Source organism: Pelobates fuscus, chromosome 8 (assembly GCF_036172605.1).
Source record: "Pelobates fuscus isolate aPelFus1 chromosome 8, aPelFus1.pri, whole genome shotgun sequence".
Lineage (NCBI taxonomy): Eukaryota > Metazoa > Chordata > Amphibia > Anura > Pelobatidae > Pelobates > Pelobates fuscus.
In genome coordinates, this window is record NC_086324.1 from 45,022,029 (window position 1) to 45,041,941 (window position 19,913).

Genomic DNA, 19,913 nt, shown 5'->3' on the forward strand with positions numbered 1-19,913 from the left:
CACAAGTTTCAGTAGCAATACTAGCAAGCAAAGACCACAACAGGGCAGGGAGGAACAGGAAAGGTAAGTATTTAAACCATAAGGTTAATTCTGATTGGATAATTTCCAATCAGAATTAACAATCACACGTGGGAGATATCTAAACGTCCCACTGTGATTGAGGCACTGTGCCTTTAACGCCGGGTCAGGTGACTGACCCCGGCGTGTCATATATTGGGCGGTCTCCCAGCGTGCAGCATCATGCATGTTGCCACTGGGGGACGTGGAGGAAGACGCGGGCGGCATCCAAGGCTGGAGGGATGCCGCTCGCCGAGCCCACATGGAGGAGGGGACCGCGGACGGCTGGAGGGTGAGTACTGCGAGCGGAGTGCAGCCTCCCTTCGCAGCCCCCGTGGGATCCTGACATTACCCCCCTCTCGAAGACCACCCGGAGGGCGGGAAGCAGAAGGCTTCAAAGGAAACCGGGCATGAAAGGAGCGGACCAAAGAGGGAGCGTGCAGATCAGAGCTCGAAACCCAAGACCGCTCCTCAGGGCCGTACCCCTTCCAATCCACCAGATATTGCAGCCGACCCCTAGAAACACGAGAGTCGAGAAGGGCAGCCACCTCGTACATGTCACTAGAGACAGCGCGAGGGGAAACGGGCCGCCCGAGGGGACGAGAGAACCGGTTACACAGCAAGGGCTTCAAAAGCGAGACTTGAAACGTGTTCGGAATACGCATGGAAGGAGGCAGGTCAAGGGAGTAGGAAACGGGGTTAACCCTACGTAACACCTTGTAGGGACCAAGAAATCTGGGAGCAAATTTCATCGAGGGAACCTTGAGACGGAGGTTCTTGGAGGACAACCATACCCTATCACCCGGAACATAAGAAGGGGCCGCAACCCTACGGCGATCAGCAAACTTCTTCTGAGCAGCTGCTGAACGAGACAGCGCAACATGGACCTGATCCCACATCTTCCGCAAAGAGGCGAGGTGCTGGTCCAAGGCGGGCATTCCCTTGTCGGAGAACGCACCGGGAAGGACAGAAGGCCGAAACCCATAAGCAACCTCAAAAGGACTTAAGCCAGTAGACGAATGAGACACCGTATTCCTGGCAAATTCAGCCCACGGAAGGAGGCGGGACCAGTCGTCTTGGTGCGCATTAGTGAAGCAGCGCAAATACAATTCCACAGACTGATTAGCACGTTCGGCTGCACCATTAGATTGCGGGTGATAGGAGGAAGTGAACGACAAGGACATCTCAGCACAAAAGCCCCTCCAAAACCGAGAGACAAATTGAGGGCCCCTGTCAGATACGATATCCTGAGGTATCCCATGCAAGCGGAACACTTCTTTGGCAAACACCTGAGCTAGCTGAACCGCAGAAGGCAGTTTCTTAAGCGGAATAAAGTGCGCCATTTTAGAGAACCTAGTCAATATCACTGTCTGACCATCAGAAAGAGGAAGGTCTACAATGAAATCCATGGATAAGTGGGTCCACGGTTTCTTTGGTATAGATAGAGGCATCAGTAGACCCTGGGGTCTCACATTAGGGGACTTACACTGTGTACAGACCCGACAAGCCTGTACAAAATCCACTACATCTCGCTTAAGTGAAGGCCACCAGAACTGTTGAAGGAGGGCCTTATAGGTTTTGGTAACCCCCGGATGACCAGCAGTTTTGGTGGTGTGAAATAAAGTTAACAACTTTTTTCTGTCATTTGCTTTAACGTATAGTTTACCAACCGGCGTCTCAGGGGGTGCTTGGGTTTGGTATGTCTTAATACTATCAAGGAAAGGAGACGAAACAACCAAACGGGTAGCAGCTATTATCTGAGACGCAGGTACAATAGGTACAGGAGTCGGGTTTACAAATTCTAACGGTTCATGCTGTCGAGAGATAGCGTCAGCTTTGGCATTACGGCAACCAGGTCTATAGGTAATAACGTATTCGAAGCGTGAAAGAAATAGAGACCATCTAGCCTGCCGGGCAGATAACCTTCTAGCATCAGCTATATGGGAGAGGTTCTTATGATCTGTTATAACCATAATTTTGTGTCTAGAACCCTCTAATAAGTACCTCCATTCCTTAAAAGCTAACACAATAGCTAATAGTTCCCTGTTCCCAACATCGTCATTCTTTTCTGGATCAGACAACCTCTTAGAAAAGTAACAACAGGGATGGAGGGGTTTGTCATATGACAACCTCTGTGACAGTACTGCTCCCACACCCGACTCAGAAGAGTCTACTTCCATAACAAAGGGAAGAGAAGGATTAGGGTGGTGCAGCACTGGAGCAGAGGCAAATGCCTTCTTGAGAGTTTCGAAGGCCTTAAGGGCTTCAGGAGTCCAAACCCTAGGGTGTAGACCTTTTTTTGTCAGCTTCGTTATAGGAGAGATAAGTGGTGAAAAGTTATTTATAAATTTCCTATAATAGTTGGCAAATCCTATAAAACGCTGGATAGCCTTCAGTCCTTGGGGAAGTGGCCAGGACTGTATGGCTTCCAATTTAGCAGGATCCATACTGAAACCCTGTTCAGTAATTATATATCCAAGGAATTGCACAGATGTCTGATCGAATAAACATTTTTCTAACTTACAATAGAGTCCGTTCTGTAATAACTTTTTGAGCACCATCCTAACATGGTTATGGTGTGACTTCAAATCAGGAGAATACACAAGTATGTCGTCAAGGTACACCACGGCACAGACATGCAATAGATCCCTAAGGACATCATTTATGAGGTCCTGAAACACAGCAGGAGCATTACACAGTCCAAAAGGTATGACCAGATATTCGAAATGCCCACTGCGCGTATTGAACGCAGTCTTCCACTCGTCATTCTCCTTTATACGGACAAGGTTATAAGCCTCCCACTGTGATTGAGGCACTGTGCCTTTAACGCCAGGTCAGGTGACTGACCCCGGCATGTCATATATTGGGCGGTCTCCCAGCGTGCAGCGTCATGCATGCTGCCGCTGGGGGACATGGAGGAAGACGCGGGCGGCATCCGAGGCTGGAGGGATGCCGCTCGCCGAGCACACGTGGAGGAGGGGACCGCGGGCGGCTGGAGGGTGAGTACAGCGAGCGGAGTGCAGCCTCCCCTCGCAGCCGCCCGCGGGATCCCAACAGTGGCAAAATAAACAAAACAAGAAATGCACTAACAAACATTGACGAGGACAGGAGTATGCAACCTTTAACACTACAGCTGTTGTTGTGGACTACCTATCCCCAATGCTCTGCCAGTATTATGGCTGTAAGGGTATTATGCAAAATACAATCCACAACATCTGTAGTGCCAATGGTTGCCTACCACTGGACTAGAGTAAAGGTTCAATTAGATCTATGTGTCTGTCTCAATATTTTTTGGGAAGGGATTTGGGGTTTTACCAAACGTATACCTTAAAACTACACAGCCAGCTGTGGTTATCATAAAAAAATTTTTTTATTAAAAAAGAAGATAAATAACACACTCACGGTGGTGGCTCCAAAATAAATTGTAGTTCATGTAAAGGCAATCTACAGTTGTAATATAACTTCAATAAAAGCAGATAAAATGTACTTTATTCACTGTTCAGAGTCTCTTCAAGATGTCATATAATTGAGATCTGACTTCATTGATCATGTAAAAGATAAGCCCAATGCGTTTCACAATACTTCAATTCTTCAGGAGTATTCGCTATAGTGGAGGAAGTATGTTTAAATATCCTTTATTCAGGAGAGTTAGAAATGTACAGATTATCGCTATAAATCAAAAATCAACTGTACTATAAACACTATATATTATGGTTCTACTGTATAAGCACTATATATTATAATTACATTTTATAATATAGCAGATCATCTGCACTTTATTATTATTACACATTGATATATTGGTTTGAGCTTATCCAGACAGTTTTGTAGGCTATTTAAGGGAATGTTAGCATTAAATAATCCTGGTAGAGCTTAACAATATATTGACAGGCACAAAGAGTGTAATTGAGAATGTTCTGCGTATTATGCAAAATGTGGTTAGTAAATAGTAACTGAGGTCAAATGGAATTCTGAACAAAAAGGAAGTTGTTTCTTTCAGCTAATAATAATATTAAGGTATTTTAGAACTTAGGACTACGCAGCGGCAGGATATAAATCCCAAAATTTTAATAGGATCAATGGACTGTTTCTTTCTTTTTAAAGGATCCATATCTCTTAAACACCTTAACATAGCAACCTTAAAAATAACTGTGATTATGAGATAAAACGCGGATTCAGGGGGGACACCTTTTTCTTGGGGTTTCCTTTTTTTTGTGTTTTGTTTTTGTTCCTCCTCTTCCTAGTGGAGAGTATATAAAATAGTCTACCTTTGGGCTAAAGCAACAACTTTATAAGGTCTGATATTTTAATCTATAGTCTAGGTAATAAACCTTGTACATTAAAAAAAAAAAATTTTTTTAAGTATCTCTTTTTTAATGTTTATATAAAATTCATTAAACCCTGAATTTGAGTAAGGATTTGTTATTAACCCAGACTAATTAAGTAATTATGTTGATCTTTTTAATTTTTGTTTTTGGTCAACTGTTCTTTTTTTTCCTTATTCTTCTCTGTATAGGTAAGAAAACAATATTCATTAAAGATTGTAAAAATTTTTTACTTTGTAACTATGGAAAAACGAAACGCTTATAGAATTCTTACGTATTTTATTTATGAAGGAAGATGAAAACACTAATTTAACAAACTTCTCTCTGCATTTCCAGATAAGACACGCACTGGAATATTATAATAGCTTGTCAAAAGAAATTATGTGCAAATAGGAGCTGGCAATAAATGACAAAATAGTAAATAATCAACTCATGCAATTAAATGCACAAACAGTGCAAAACAACATCAAAGGAATTCCACTTCTTTACCTGCCTGGAGGACTAATAGGGTATTTTATTAATTGCCATTTCACCTACATGTCTAGTGCAGACTAACGGTAAAGGCAATTATGCATGGTTTTGGAGGTAAAAATCGTAACTCACACGTGTATGATCTCAGAATTTCTTATTGGGAAAAATAGAAAGCTTTACTTAGATTTCAAATTAAGCCAGATAAATAATAAGCGTGGAGGAATCAGATTTACATTCCGCAGCCAAATGTACATCATATGAGCTAATAAGAACAAATACATAAAGATCGTGTAATGAATTGTGATATGTATTTTTATTTGCTGACAAGTGATTTGTGAACGAAACATTTCCCCGGCAATATGAACTGTTAAATATGACAGCCGTTTCAATAAATTAGCGCGTTTATATTAGTCTGTGTTTTACAAACTACCTTGAAGGAGAATATTAAAGTAAACTGTATGGTATAATAGTCATACATCTTAAAACCCCAGTGTGCGCTGAACTAGCTAGCTTAGAAGCTACATAAAACCCTTTGCAAGCCGTGTTCTGAAGATCTACTTGCTTCTGTCTGATTGAGCCACCAAATCAATCCAGTAATTAATTATGTGTATTTTAGTAGCAGTCCAAGCCACAGTTATATTATTTTGGTAACCCTGAAGTTAATTTCCTTAAAGTACAAGTGTCGCTCTTACCTTTATCCAAAAAACATTGTTACGCTGACCGACTTAATTGTCATCACAGCAAAGTTGTGCTAACAATGCTATTCACTAACTGCCATAACATTACCGCAATGCCAGTTAGTTAAGACTTCCAATTGAAAGTGCTTCATAGAAAAGCATACAGACCTTGGCACTATTTACTAAAAGGAGGTGCGATTTCACTGGTTCAAAAAAGTCCCATTAACGGGTGGAGATAGACTTCATGAAATCTGATGTAAAGTCTCACTAGGTGTATCAGTATGACTAATTATATAGCCCTCTTTCTGTAAGCCAAACACTGTTCTTTTGGCTTAAAGGGACATTATAGTCACATGAACAGCTACAGCTTAATGTAGTTGTTCTGGTGAGTATAGTCAGCCCCTGCAGCATTTTTGCTGTAAATACTGTCTTTTCAGAGAAAAGGCAATGTTTATATTGCTCCCTAGGAACACCACTACTGGCGACTCCTCAGACGGCCACTAGATGTGCTTCCTGGGGCAATGCTGCACAGTGTGCAGACCTGCACAGTTAACCCCCTTACGAACTGCATGGAGACGATGAACTTTCCCCATAGAGATGTATTGGTTGAATGCTTCTCTATTAGGAGATGCTGATTGGCCAGTCCGGCATTTGGCCCCGGCCCGCCTCTTTTGACGATCTCAGCCAATCCAATGCTTTTCATATGGGAAAGCATCGGATTGGCTGAGATCATCAATTCTAATGTGGTTAGCCAAGGAGGCTGATCAGGGTGGGGCGGTGCCCATGCCGTTGGACAGGCGGCGCTGGAAATAAGGTAAGTTTTCTTATTTTTTAAGGGGGAAGAGAGGGGGAAAGCCACCTAAATGGTGGTTTTAACACTATAGGATCAGGAATATACAATTGTGTTCCTGACCCAGTAGTGTTCCTTTACCTTAAAAAGTGCTCTGGACTGCATATATAAATATGTGTAACCTGTTTATCTGTTGTAGCACAGTGAAGCTATATATAAAAAAGAAAATAAAAAAAAGTGCTATGGACAAGATCGCTATATAAGAACTGTAAAATAAAATTAGAAAAAATATTGGGCAAACCCCTTATTATTGAGGCACAGATATGTAATTGGTCCTGAAGCAGTTAAATCAAAGATAAAATTAACAGAAACTGCAGACAGCTGAAATGCGTTGGCAAAGCGACTTTGCTTGAAGTTGCTTCCTACCATGCAGTGCATTCACTTGCAGAGGATGACAAGAATCAATTTGCGGGCACATGTTAAGCACCTGCCTCCCTGGCACATTGCCCGCATTCCAGCTTATCCAAGAGATACTTTAAAAAGGAGGTGACAAGTACAGTTGGCATATTAATTAAGATATAAAAAAGTCCTTGTCTTACAGCATCATTTCCACAAGACATTAAATTGTCAAAGGCAGCTTTGAGTTCACTACAGATTATCAAGTTAATACAAGCAAATAGTCTTTCATATTCTTTACACATTAATTTCACATCAACTAACATCTTAAGTGTGTTGAACAGTCATATCATTCTGTTTTAACAATTCTATAATTTATATGTGTTATATTAAAAGAGACAATAAAAGAGTTTGAAATAAAAAAAATCAAATGCCTATGTATTAACAGATATGATTTAAAAAAGTGTATATATATATATTATTATTATTATTATTATTATTATTATTATAAATACATATTTTTTAATAAATTTACTATCATCCTGTGTCAAAAGAGAAAAAAAAAGTATCTGAACCCAGGTTTCACAGTGTCCATCTTGATAGATAGATGGATAGATAGACAGATAGATTATAAATAGATAGATAGATAGATAGATAGATAGATTATAGATAGATAGATAGACAGATAGTTAGGCAGTGGGATGGACAAGAGGTGGATAAATGGATGGATGGATGGATGGAAGAGTGGTTTGTTGGTTAGGAAGGCTGTAAGTGGTTGAGTAGATGGTTTGGCAGAAGGATGGATGGATGGATGGAAGAGTGGTTTGTTGGTTAGGAAGGCTGCGGGTGGTTGAGTAGATGGGTGGGCAGAAGGATGGATGGAAGAGTGGTTTGTTGGTTAGGAAGGTGGTGGGCGGTTGAGTAGATTGGTGGGCGGAAGGATGAATGGATAGGTAGATGAGTGGGTGGGTGGATGGATAGATGGATGGATGTTGGGTAAGGAGGTTGGTGGGTGGTTAAGTAGATGGGTGGAATGATGGGTGAGTGGATGGAATGGTTGGGGGTTGGGGTGAATGGGAAGATAGTTATGCTAGTTAGATGATAGCATGATAAATGCAACCAAGTGCAGAACTATATGTCCGAAATATCCCTGCTGGCAAGAGGTTTATGAAATATGCTTAACTCCATTGAAAATAACGGAAGCATGTTTATTACCTGGACCACTTCCTGGTTTGCAAAGACTGGGCATTTACAGCTTATGCATGAACTTCAAAAGATGCTCATGTTTTTTATTTTATCTTTGTGATTAAACTACATCCTTGGCGCCTGTGGCAGCACCCCTGTTCATTCATTTGTATATTTCCCCCTCTATATTATTGTGTTTCCCCTATATTTTCAGGTATTATGCCCTGTTCCCCATTTGGGAGAGTTTATACAAACCGAACCCATTCATATCCTGAACGGGGACCATCCCGGTGCCCCATTAGAATGTTCACACTAATTGATCAGAACGTTCGCACCTGCAACATAAGTGCAAACCCGCAAGGGAAGTAATTAATGAGTGCTCCCCTGGGTGGCCGCCATTTCGTGTAGACCAACGCCATCCTGGGGGAAGCGTTCGTATCCCAAAAGGAGCCGCTTCCCTTGCCCGGGGTTCGCAAAGGAGCCGCACGAACGGAGACCAGTCGGGAAATGCACAATGTGGGGGTCTGGAGGTTGGTGGGGGCACTGGTCAGTTTGGTGGGCTTTCTGCGCCTGGGGGACAAAGAGACTGGGTCCCTTTTCCCGCGCACGGGTTCCCAGGCGTGAAGGATCCTGGGATGAAGACTCCTGTTGTTGGGTGTAGGAGACCCCCTTTTTATGTGGGGTGGACTTTCCGTACCTGGGAGACAAAGAGACTAGGTCCCATTTCCCGCTCGCGGGCTCAGAGGTACAGAGGATCCCTGGTTGGTTAGGTGGAAGACCCCTTTCACGGGGTTATGCATAAAAGCCACGTGTGGCATAATAAAGCGTTGTTGTTGTACCCTTCATCTAGTCTCGACTGATGTTTGGAGATGCGATTGCTGAAACAGCGGGATTTACTTAAATGCTGTATTTAGGTTCTTGGAGATGTACGAATCAGCGCCCGAACTGCGAGCTATAATTACTATGTACCTAGCAGTTCGGGAGGAACCAAACGGGCATATGAAATAGCAGCATTTGTTGCAATCTTGTTTTTCAACTTTTCTTTATTGCAAGATACAACAACATTTCTTACTGCCTTTACTCTGCACAATGGAAATGTGGACTTTCAATGCAGTCACGTATTCCCATCCATTTGTTTTTTTTATATCTTACTAATAGGCAGCATTACACAGAAATACTAAAATGTACATAATCACTCCTTCAGTTTGGTCACAAGTCATTCAAAGACTTTATTTGTAAGAAACAGTTGATTATTAGACTCCACCTCCATTTGAATTTTTATACCCCAAATATCCATAATTCAACATTTGGTATTAGAATTTCACTCCCAGATAAAAGGCCAACTGGAATGTAATATTAAATTTCATCTTCAAATCATGGATCCTACATAATGTCTATGGCGTATAAACAATTACAGGCATCAGTTAAGCTAAAACACAAACAACTTGCTCATTACTTGTGTCTATGACTCTTCTGGACAAATGTACCCCTTGCCAACATTCCTCATTTTCATAATTTGCTTTGATTGCAGATAGTTTAAATTTATAACCACTGACCTAAATTTAGAAAGAATAATTTCGCACAAACTCTCCAAATTACACATTTTATGCAGAGGTTAATAACATCCTCAAAAACAAGTTAGATCTTGTTTAGGCTAACCCTTTATAATATACTGTAGTACTCCTGTCCGGGTATCATTTGTCTTGTCACTTGAGATACCATGTGCACTGTGACAGATTGAGAATCGATTGAGCTGTTTGGTAAAAACAATGGGCCATCTGAACCCAACGCGCTGGCTAAAGCAGAAATAAATGGATTAACATAGAGGTTTCAGGCAAACAGGGACACTGTATCAGTGTTGATTCAACTTGTTATTTTAAAGTATATAAAAAGACTCCCAAAGAAAGGTCATCTTTAAATGCATGCAATCATGTTACTGGAAATAATCTTTTGTGGCTGAATAATTGGTAGCAGTTTTTTATTTTGCAGTAGTAGCCAGGTCTTTTTTCAGTCTTTTTTATATCTCGTATAGTATTATAATAGTCTGGTAAAGCAGCTGCTATATTAGAGAATAAACATCTAATGCTTTGCTACTTTACTTTGTTAATTGTTGGCCGTACTGCCTAAAACATCCACTATCCAAATTTTTGGATTACAGCTTTTATATTTTTTAGGATAAACAGCTAAGACAAGGTTTTCTTTAAAAAAAAAAAAAAAAAAAAAATTATACTTTAAAAGTGCAAAAACTTTTATAATACGTGCAAAAAAAGGGACATAAATAGAAAAGAAGTAAAAATAAATAGAATATTGCATAATATTATTAATCATTAGGAACCTTAGTACTCTGCTAAAATACACATTTAATTGAAAGACTCAAATTTATATTCCTGACAAAGCGGAAACAGATGTTTTCTTTGAGCTCTTTGCAAAACGATATATTTCATTGAAGTAACATGTAATAGAAGCTACAAATGTAATTTAAATCCGAGGTCAACCTCATATTTGGCATGCACAATCTGAGGAACACAATACTTGTATTTGTATTCCACATATCTGGAGGTTTACGTATAAATAAATGATTTTCCATATAAAAATGTCCTGCCCCTTATGATAATCCTTCAAATTCATATTGACTCTCCATACTGTGATCACATTTAAGTAATACTATTGCTGAAGGTTTCTTTTTTGAACAGTCTTTCTTCAACTGCAAAAAGGGCAAATAAAAGTCCATTACAACCTAATGAAACAGTTAAAAAAAAAAAAAAAAAAAAAAAAAAAAGAGAGCAATGGCAAAAAATAAAAACATGCAAAAACATGCAAAAAATCCAAATGGGCTTATTGAGGGCTCTGTGCAGCCTAAACATTTTAAAGGCCTACCCATAATTTTAATGTTCAGTCAGAGCACTATGATTGGGTACTTGGTGTGTTCTGGGCTCTTATTATCATTTTACCCGCTCCCTTCACTGTCTGTGAGATGGAAAGAGAGAAAAGGCCACCCTTAGTGGGCCTCTCCTGTTTTGGGGGGGGGGGGGGGGATCTCAGGGACTCGACTTTTCTTTTATCTATTTATTTTTTATGAAGAGACCCAATCAGTTCTCATCATGTCTTTCTTAGGACATGATATGGTCCCCAAGACCTTAGCAAGTATCTTTTGCCTTTCACAGCTATAATAAAAAGGCTTGCACCAGTTATTTCCCTAGCATTATGCTTTCTTAGAATTCATGTTTAGTTCTCATGTCTCAGCCTAGATACACTTTGGAGCCAATCTGCGATACATTATAGATATAGTAGATATAATAGCCATTTATGCTAACCTTCGAGTATAACTAAATTCAGCAGCAATGTGGCTATTTACTCATCTTAATAAATCAACCTGTTAGTCTTTTAACAAACTTCAGAATTAAGATGCTTTTTACATATACCGTATATGTTCTTTAAATCGGTAACCGAATAATCATTAAAAATAGGCTAGTTGAATTATCCTTTCATTTAAAAAAAAAAAAATTCAATTGACAGCAATGATTAATTTCTAAATTATTATTAGGACTGTAGTAGTTAGGACTGAGAACTGACCAATGTTTTACATGAAAATAATGAATGATGTGTCTGGAAAGATCATGAATCTTTGAAATCTAAATCTTTGAAATCTACATTTATTTGCCAGGCAAGTTTTACAATCAAAATTATCAACACCAAGACAAACATCACATTCTTTACAACCAGCTAAGTGGTAGCACTAATTAAAAAGTCAGCTTATCAAATGGATCATCTGACGCGTCATAAGAGTGTAGAGTCTGCCCACTTTGCCCCAGACAAATTAACTGGTACTTTCAGATGGAATATGATGCCTACTTCAAAGAAAGTGTACTAGGACGCAACTCATATTTATAGTCTGGTTGTAAAATATAGTTTTTTATGTCTAAGTCATTATGTCAGTCTATCCTTTGCCAGATTGGTAAAGTCATTACTCACATACAATATTATATATTTCCGGTAGAAATAATTTATTGTGAAATTTTTTTTCTTAGAAAAGTAATTATGGTACTAAATGGGTTAAAAAAAAACAAAAAAAAAATAACGCTAATGATTATGTGCCGTTGGTATGTATTCTGGTTTAAACGTGATGTAAAGGTCACCAACAAACACCGATTCATCTTAGTTTTGGGGATAAATAATAGGTGCTGTAACGGACGTGATGTAAATAGTCTCAAATGACAGCAAACTATTCGTATAGTCAATTAGAACAGCTCAGAAGGAATGATTTGTAAGAACAGCCACTGTTCAACCTCGGTGACATCAATGTTTCTATGGTAACAGTTACTTCTTGCACTCCGTAGAATTGAGTATTGATCAAAGTAGGAGAAGCAGTATTTCAGACTTGCTTCTTTACTGTGTTGCAATTTACGATAGCAACCCATAATATCACTGTGTATGTTTCAAGCCCCAAGGAACCTATTTTGCAGACGGTTACTGTAGAATATGAGAAGAAGTCAATAATGGAAGTCTGATCATTGTCCTTGAATAACTACTCAACGATTCTGCTGCTTATCACATCTTAAAATATATAACCAATTAAACTGGCTGCCAAAGCTTTAAAACAAAGTGTCATTTTATTATTTTTATTATTCCTGAACTTTAGTCTACATAGTTAATTTACCAATAAAACTATTCAGCTATATCTATAAGGATTTGGTTTCCAAGAAATAAATAAGTATTGATCAAGGTGGGACAGCCTCGCAATGTTCTCCAGAGTTTCAATTAATAATTCTGTTGGGTGAGCTGATAAGGTTTGTACAAAAGCCAGACTGAAGGATGTATAGCAGCATTATTGACTGTGAACAATAAACTATTAAACACAAAGGCTAACCGCAAAGATGTAGATTTAAACCACTGTGCTATTCTCACCAACAAAATAAAGGTAGATCTTTATAGCAACTGCAAGGTCAAATCTATTTTAGAATTAATTTGCAAATATCATTAAGTATGTCTAAAAAAACATCATCTACTTCAATTCAAACTCAATTCTTTAATGCAATGCAAAGGGTCATTGTGACTGCCCTAAAACAGTTGGTTAAGGAAAATCACAGTTTAATATATGAGTTTAGACTATCTTTAAAAAAAAAAAAAAAAGAATAATAATTTGATAAAAACAGTCAATAGAGATGTCCCGAACAGTTTGCTTGCGAATAGTTCCTGGCGAACATAGCTTGTTCGCGTTCGCCACGGATGGCGAACATATGCGATGTTCGGTCCGCCCCCTATTCATCATCATTGAGTAAACTTTAACCCTGTACCTCACATTTAGCAGACACATTCCAGCCAATCAGCAGCAGACCCTCCCTCCCAGACCCTCCCACCTCCTGGACAGCATCCATTTTAGATTCATTCGGAAGCTGCATTCTTTTTTATTTATTTATTTTTTTATTATTTTATTTTATTTTTTTTAGACAGAAGTGTGTTATATTTGAGCATGCTAGGCTGAACGTGCGTATATCATGGCTAGTTGCACTGAGGGTATGAGTATATAGCAGTACATTGTTGTGAAAGATGGCTGTCATGTTTAGGGTGTAGCTTGCACGTTATCAACTGTGTATTTATATCAGCAGCTCCACCACTAGTTATAAATCAAGTGTGAGTCGCCCCATGAGATGAGACTAGTGAATAACATAATACATGAACGGTTAAGGTAAAGGCATGTAAGGAACTACGACAATAAACTCTTTAGGAGGTGAAATAATGACATGTTTAAACGCTTGCTACTTTACGATTAGTTAATGTGCAGAGCGCAGTTCATGTTCTGGGCAGACTAGATGGGCCGAATGGTTCTTATCTGCCATCACATTCTATGTTTCTATGTTTCTATGTTTCTATGTTTCTATGTGATCAAAGGCATGGTGTGGAGGATCCGCTATAGTGGGACATGCTTGACAGGCTGCTGTTTACTGCTTGTAGAAAAACAGGTATAGGCGCTCTCTTAAATGACCAGAGTATAGGGCAGCAGTGAACCAGCAGGACTTCCCAATACCTGCTAATAACCATAAAGTGAAAAAACAAAATGGTAAACCGCACCTCAGTGGCGTATAGAATAGTAGTTTAAAAAGATGATATATACATACATACAGGGCATTCCAACAATATGATGGTAGGTATAAACCTTGAGGGAATATAAATATAAAACAGTGATAGTGCAATATGTCAACGTATATTAAAAGTATATCATAAAATCTATGAAAAAAAAACAGTTAAAAGGCTAACTCACACTTTGCAGAGCTACTAAGAGCTCTGCTGTATAGCGCCTGGACGGTATGATCCCCGTCTTGGGATATAGTGTTGGAGTATGTTGTCCAAAGCTCCACAGCCGTGCATGAAACAAAACACAGAAAATATCCAATAGTATAATATGTATTCTACAATAGCTAGTAGAAAGGAGAGGTAAGTATCCTACTTACGATTTCCAGAGCAATGACTTGCTCTGGTGTTGAAGGCTGATGGTGGTACAATCCCCACCAGAGGATATAAGCAGGATCCGAAGTGCACCAGGAACAAAATAGTGGACCAGGAGAGAAATATATGGAAAAAAACTGCAACTTTATTAAAAGAAAAAACTATATATAAAACCTTGATAAAAAAAGTCCAGCATCCACTCTCGTGGACGTGGGGCAGGCTCTGCATTTCTGTTTGTGCCTCCGGTCCCATCTTCGATGCCTTTTGCATTGGTGGATTTTAATGGGGACTGCTTCGCTTAGCTGTGGTGGAGCTTGTTTGGGCTGTGGTGGAGCTTGTTGGGGCTTCCTGCCTGTTATTTGCTTCCAAAATGGATTAAAGAGTCTGTCCAGCTTAGACTCAATATCCTGCCATGCTTTGCTGGTACCAGGAGGACACGCGGCTGCCGCCATATTGGGAGAGTCGCAGATGAGTATGTCAGCCTGGGCGGCTGTGCTCTGTGCGTCCATTAGCTCCAGACAGCCTCTCAGGGGTGAACCGGGATAAACCCACCGGTCCGAGGGGGGGGTAACGGAGCTCCTGCCGGGAAGTAGCTGCTCCTGGGCATCCCAGAATGGGGAGATCGGCCGCCTCTCCCGCCCGGTGAGCACCAGGCCACACTTGCCACGCGGAGGTAAGTAAGACTCTGTCGAGTTGCTGACCGCTATTAAGCATGTCGGGTCGGTCAGGTAGGAGCAACATTGCTGGGTCATCCCCTTCTGGGGTGAAATTCACTTGTTGATAGCTGCTTAAAGTGAGATATTGAGGGAGCTCACACGAAGTGCGTCTTTCCTCCATGACAGCTAGGCCCCGCCCCCCGGAAGCTGCATTCTTAGTGAGAGGAGGGACAGTGTAGCTGCTGCTGATTTGATAGGGAAATCGATAGCTAGGCTAGTGTATTCAGTGTCCACTACAGTCCTGAAGGACTCATCTGATCTCTGCTGTAAGGACAGCACCCCAAAATAAGCCCTTTTTAGGGCTAGAACATCAGTCTGCTTGTTTGTTTTTTTTCTGTGTAATCTAATTGCAGTTGCCTGCCTGCCAGCGTGTGTGTCAGGCTCACAGCGTATGCTGTGCCCACTTGCCCAGTGCCACCACTCATATCTGGTGTCACAATAGCTTGCATTTAAAAAAAAAAAAAAACTTTTTTGACTGTAATATAATAGCAGTCAGTTTCCTTCACACGTGTGCGTTTCAGGGCCTGCCAGGGCACAGTGTCACACCAGTGCAACTCATATCTGGTGTAACAGTAGTGTACATTTAAAAAAAAAATACAGGGGGCTTGTTGTCACCTTTCGGGGACCCTTGGTGTTGTACGTGGCTGGGTGGAGGAAGAGACCTTCAATGATATCACTGAGGACAAGGAACGGGACATGGCTAGCTTGGTATCCAACCTTGTGCAAATGGGGAGTTTGCGGTTGTGCAAATGGACTGATTGCGGTTGTTTGCGGTGCGTTAAACGGGGAGTTTGGTCTGTCACTGTGAAGCGGGCGTAACCCTTACACTACCTGATCGATACAACATCATACCTGATGTTTTAAAGCACGTTATTCCAAACAATTTAGGAATGTTAGGTGATTTATGCCCTTTATGGATTAAAACCAGACTCTGCATCAACTATGTAATTTTCCATGGGAGTTTTGCCATGGATCCCCCTCCGGCATGCCACAGTCCAGGTGTTAGTCCCCTTGAAACAACTTTTCCATCACTATTGTGGCCAGAAAGAGTCCCTGTGGGTTTTAAAATTCACCTGCCTATTGAAGTCTATGGCGGTTCGCCCGGTTCTCCCGATCGCGAACATTTGCGGAAATTCGTGTTTGCCATTCGCGAACGGAAAATGTTATATTCGCGACATCTCTAACAGTCAAGTAAAATAGTCATAGTATTAGTTGTGATTTGTTTCAACATTGAAATTGCTTTAAAAATGTTGTCCTTAAAAATGGATTCTCAAGAACCAACAACCTATTAAGCATATTATAACTTTAATATATGCGTTTTTTTTTTAATTGAAGTTTATTGGCATATAAGTATAAAGCCACACTAATAACATTATATTTTACAGTACAATACAGTATAATTGCATACACAGTTAAAGTATAGTATAGGTACAGTCAGCAATTATTTGGTAATTGGTCATCACAGCAATAACAAAATAAGCACAATGTAACGGATCGCCTGGCACCCCGACTTGGTACCTCCGTTAATGGATGCTCCTAGCGCTTCCTGAGGACTCCAAGCACTCTGGCAGACACCACAATAACCGAATCCGAGAAACCTTTAAATTCTCCCAAGCATATGAATGCTGTAGACCATTGAATAGGAACCATACGAATAGGCTTGTACTCCTAGCAGTCAACTGGAACAGCATGCAATCAATCCTTCCCCCAATAATGAGACGACACTTCACTTTGAGGGTTAAAACAGGAACTCTGGACTGGCTCATCCAGCCTGGCTTTTATTACACTTGTACACTTACAGGCCACACCCAGGGGGAGGTATAAAATAACCAATCAGATACATGGTACAACCCACACATCCCCTCCCCTCAGATAACCAGTTAACATAATTATACAGCCAGGAAAACTACAGTTTTTATACATGTGCTATAACTTTAAATCCATACATCCAATCTTCCCAAAAACCACATATTTGGAATCAGCACACTTTAAACATAAACCCTTCCAAAAATCAGACAAATCCATCCAGTGGATCAAAAGTTAGCTGGAGGTCCCTTTATGACCGACCGCAAGCACATTTTCCTGCCCAAAACAGTTCCATAGATTTGGGCTGTGCGGCCGGTCAATTTCATGCCGAAAAACGACTAAGTCCCATTTCGAACGGGACTTAGTCTCTGGAGCTGCAAGTTCAGTATGGAAGAAGGTTAAGGGTCAGCGGTGTTCGGCACAATGTGTAGCCGATTTTAGTTCCACAGAATCTTTAGCATATACCGCTGACCGCGTTCGACTGAACAAAGATGGCCGCCGCCACGTGCAATTAACCTGCAGTAACCTCACAGCCTGGGAGGTAAATTGCCTGCACACTTTAACTTCTGGGTGGTCCGCCTGTGTGGTACTTGGTTCAGTAAGCCCTATTTACTGAACCAAGAGGGAGAAAGCCTGGGGCAAGTTATTTTACAGGTCTGGGGACATAGTCTTAAAGGGGCATTGTTACCTGAAGTTACAAGATGTCCCCAGACGGTTCTTAAAGGGCCATACACACCCAATAAAAGTCCATTCCTTTTCAGGGGCCATAGTCTTAAAGGGTATTGTTACCCGAAGTCTCAATATGTCCCCAGACAGTTCTTAAAGGGCCAGCAGCAGTACAATAAAATACCATTCACTGTACTTAAAGGGCCAGCAGTCGCACAATAAAATACAATATGCCCCAAATAATCCAGGGGCCATAGTCAGCAGGTAGGAGGCGGGCAAACAGGCTTCTCCAGGGTCCAGTGGCGAGGTTGGTTTCGCCACACACAAATTAAGATATTTCAACCTTTTTGCTCTTCCACAAGGAAAGTACATGCATTCTTCAATGTAGGAGCACTGGTGACTAAAGAATCCAAGAGTAAAACATATGCCCAGACTAGTATATTGGGTATTTCTAACATTCCCAAAGCTCACCTATGAGAGCATCTGGCAGCTGTGCCTCGCGTTTAAAAAGTCCAGCTTTGGTAAGGTCCCATCATACATAAAAGGCCATTTAAATGGTGGATATTCACTGTATATCCACCTTCACTAAGTATGTAAATTGCGTAGACATACAGTGTATGTCTATTGTCACTAAGAAATAAAACCTGTTTGCAAACTGTTAGTCCCAATCTCCAAATTGCTGTAAAAGATCACATCGTTCTTCCCATGTAATAGTTATTAGTTCATGCTAAATGTAAGTATATCAAACACCAAAAAAAGATGCAAAATGTCCCCACTTCTTAACACAAATATTTTGAGTACAATAAAAAATGGCTAAAAATGAAATGCAAGCCACACAAACACAATATATACATTACTGGTTGAGCAAGGCCTTTAACTCTGCATCAAACATGCTATAGATAATCACAATTAAACCAAAGTCTTGCAATGTCTGTACGAACCATGTTGTCTGTACGATGCAACGGGAAAGATTATCATATTTTCACACATCCTTTGCATTTATTGGTAGTGTATAATAATTGTGAAAGAGGTCACTTTTTCTAATAAAGCTTGAGGAATGTGATGCTTTTCTGACAGTTCAATTAGTCTCTCTATTCATCTATCTTTATTGAGAGTGAATTTCCCATTGATGTGTGTTTTTATTGATTTGGTTGACATAAAATATAGAGGATGAAAATGTGTTTTATTTATTAAGAGTCACTGAATAATGTGGTCATGTCGTATTAATCCTTTGTTGACTTAGGGTGTTCTATGCCATCCTATGCCAAAAGGAGGGCTGTAACGTTGTTATGGCGGCATAGCACGCCCTGATGATAGGGCACTCCCTCTATCCCTCCCTTTACTCACCCTCCTCACCGAATCTGACCCGACAACTGAGGCAGTCCCTCTACAGTCAATCCATCCAATCCGAGTCATGTGATCACAATGACACCGTGATCACATGATTTGGATCGGCATGATTGACAGATTGTCAGGCAAATCCCTCATAATAAAATCAAATGATTATGCACAAATAGTAAATAAATATGCACTTAGAATTGGATTTTAAGGGTTATTTAAATCCTCTTTTAACTCTTTGATCATAAGGATGGTATATCCTACCAAAAGCTGTGCAGATAATCAAGAGAGAGTAAGTGTTCGTGGATCCTGACATCAAGTACAAACACTAGGCTGCCAGCATACATAAATGCAGCTAAACCTGAGGTAGTATAGTAGGAGAAAGGATAGGGCATATTACCTGTCCTTAAGGGTGGCCAGGCTTATTACAAATACATGAGGATAAGAGAGACACTATGGACAACGTAATCCCTGAGGATAAAGGGTTTCCAATATATCTCCATGGCCAGATTAGACTAGACAGAAAGTTTGGATTGATGCAGATGAGGCCTTCTGTCACTGCCCTAGCAGCATTCTTTGAAGTATTTTGCTGAAGATTAAAATACATTGAGTCTTCAGCAAGTGGCAGCCAAAAGGGCAAAAACCAACCCCACTCTTCGAAACACTTATAACAATAATAATAATAACTTGCGATTTTTATAGCACCTTACTCCCTGTGATACTCAAAGCACTTTACAATTATATAAAACAGACATAATAGAGTTTCTGATGAGCTGACTAAATGCCTGGTTAAAGAGGTAGCACATGAAAAAGTATATTTTGATGGTGCCTCTCTGCATGAGCAAGGTAAAGAGTTCCAGAATGTGGGGCAGTGTGGCTGGATGCCCAGGAACCCGAGTTTGTCTTTATTCTAAGCACCGACAGGAGGGATAATTTAGCTGACCGAGATGGAATGCACGGTGCCAGGCGTTCTTTCAGGTATTGTGTGTCTTGATTGTTTAAGGCTTTGAAAATCAGCAGGTCAATTTTAAAATATGTTCAC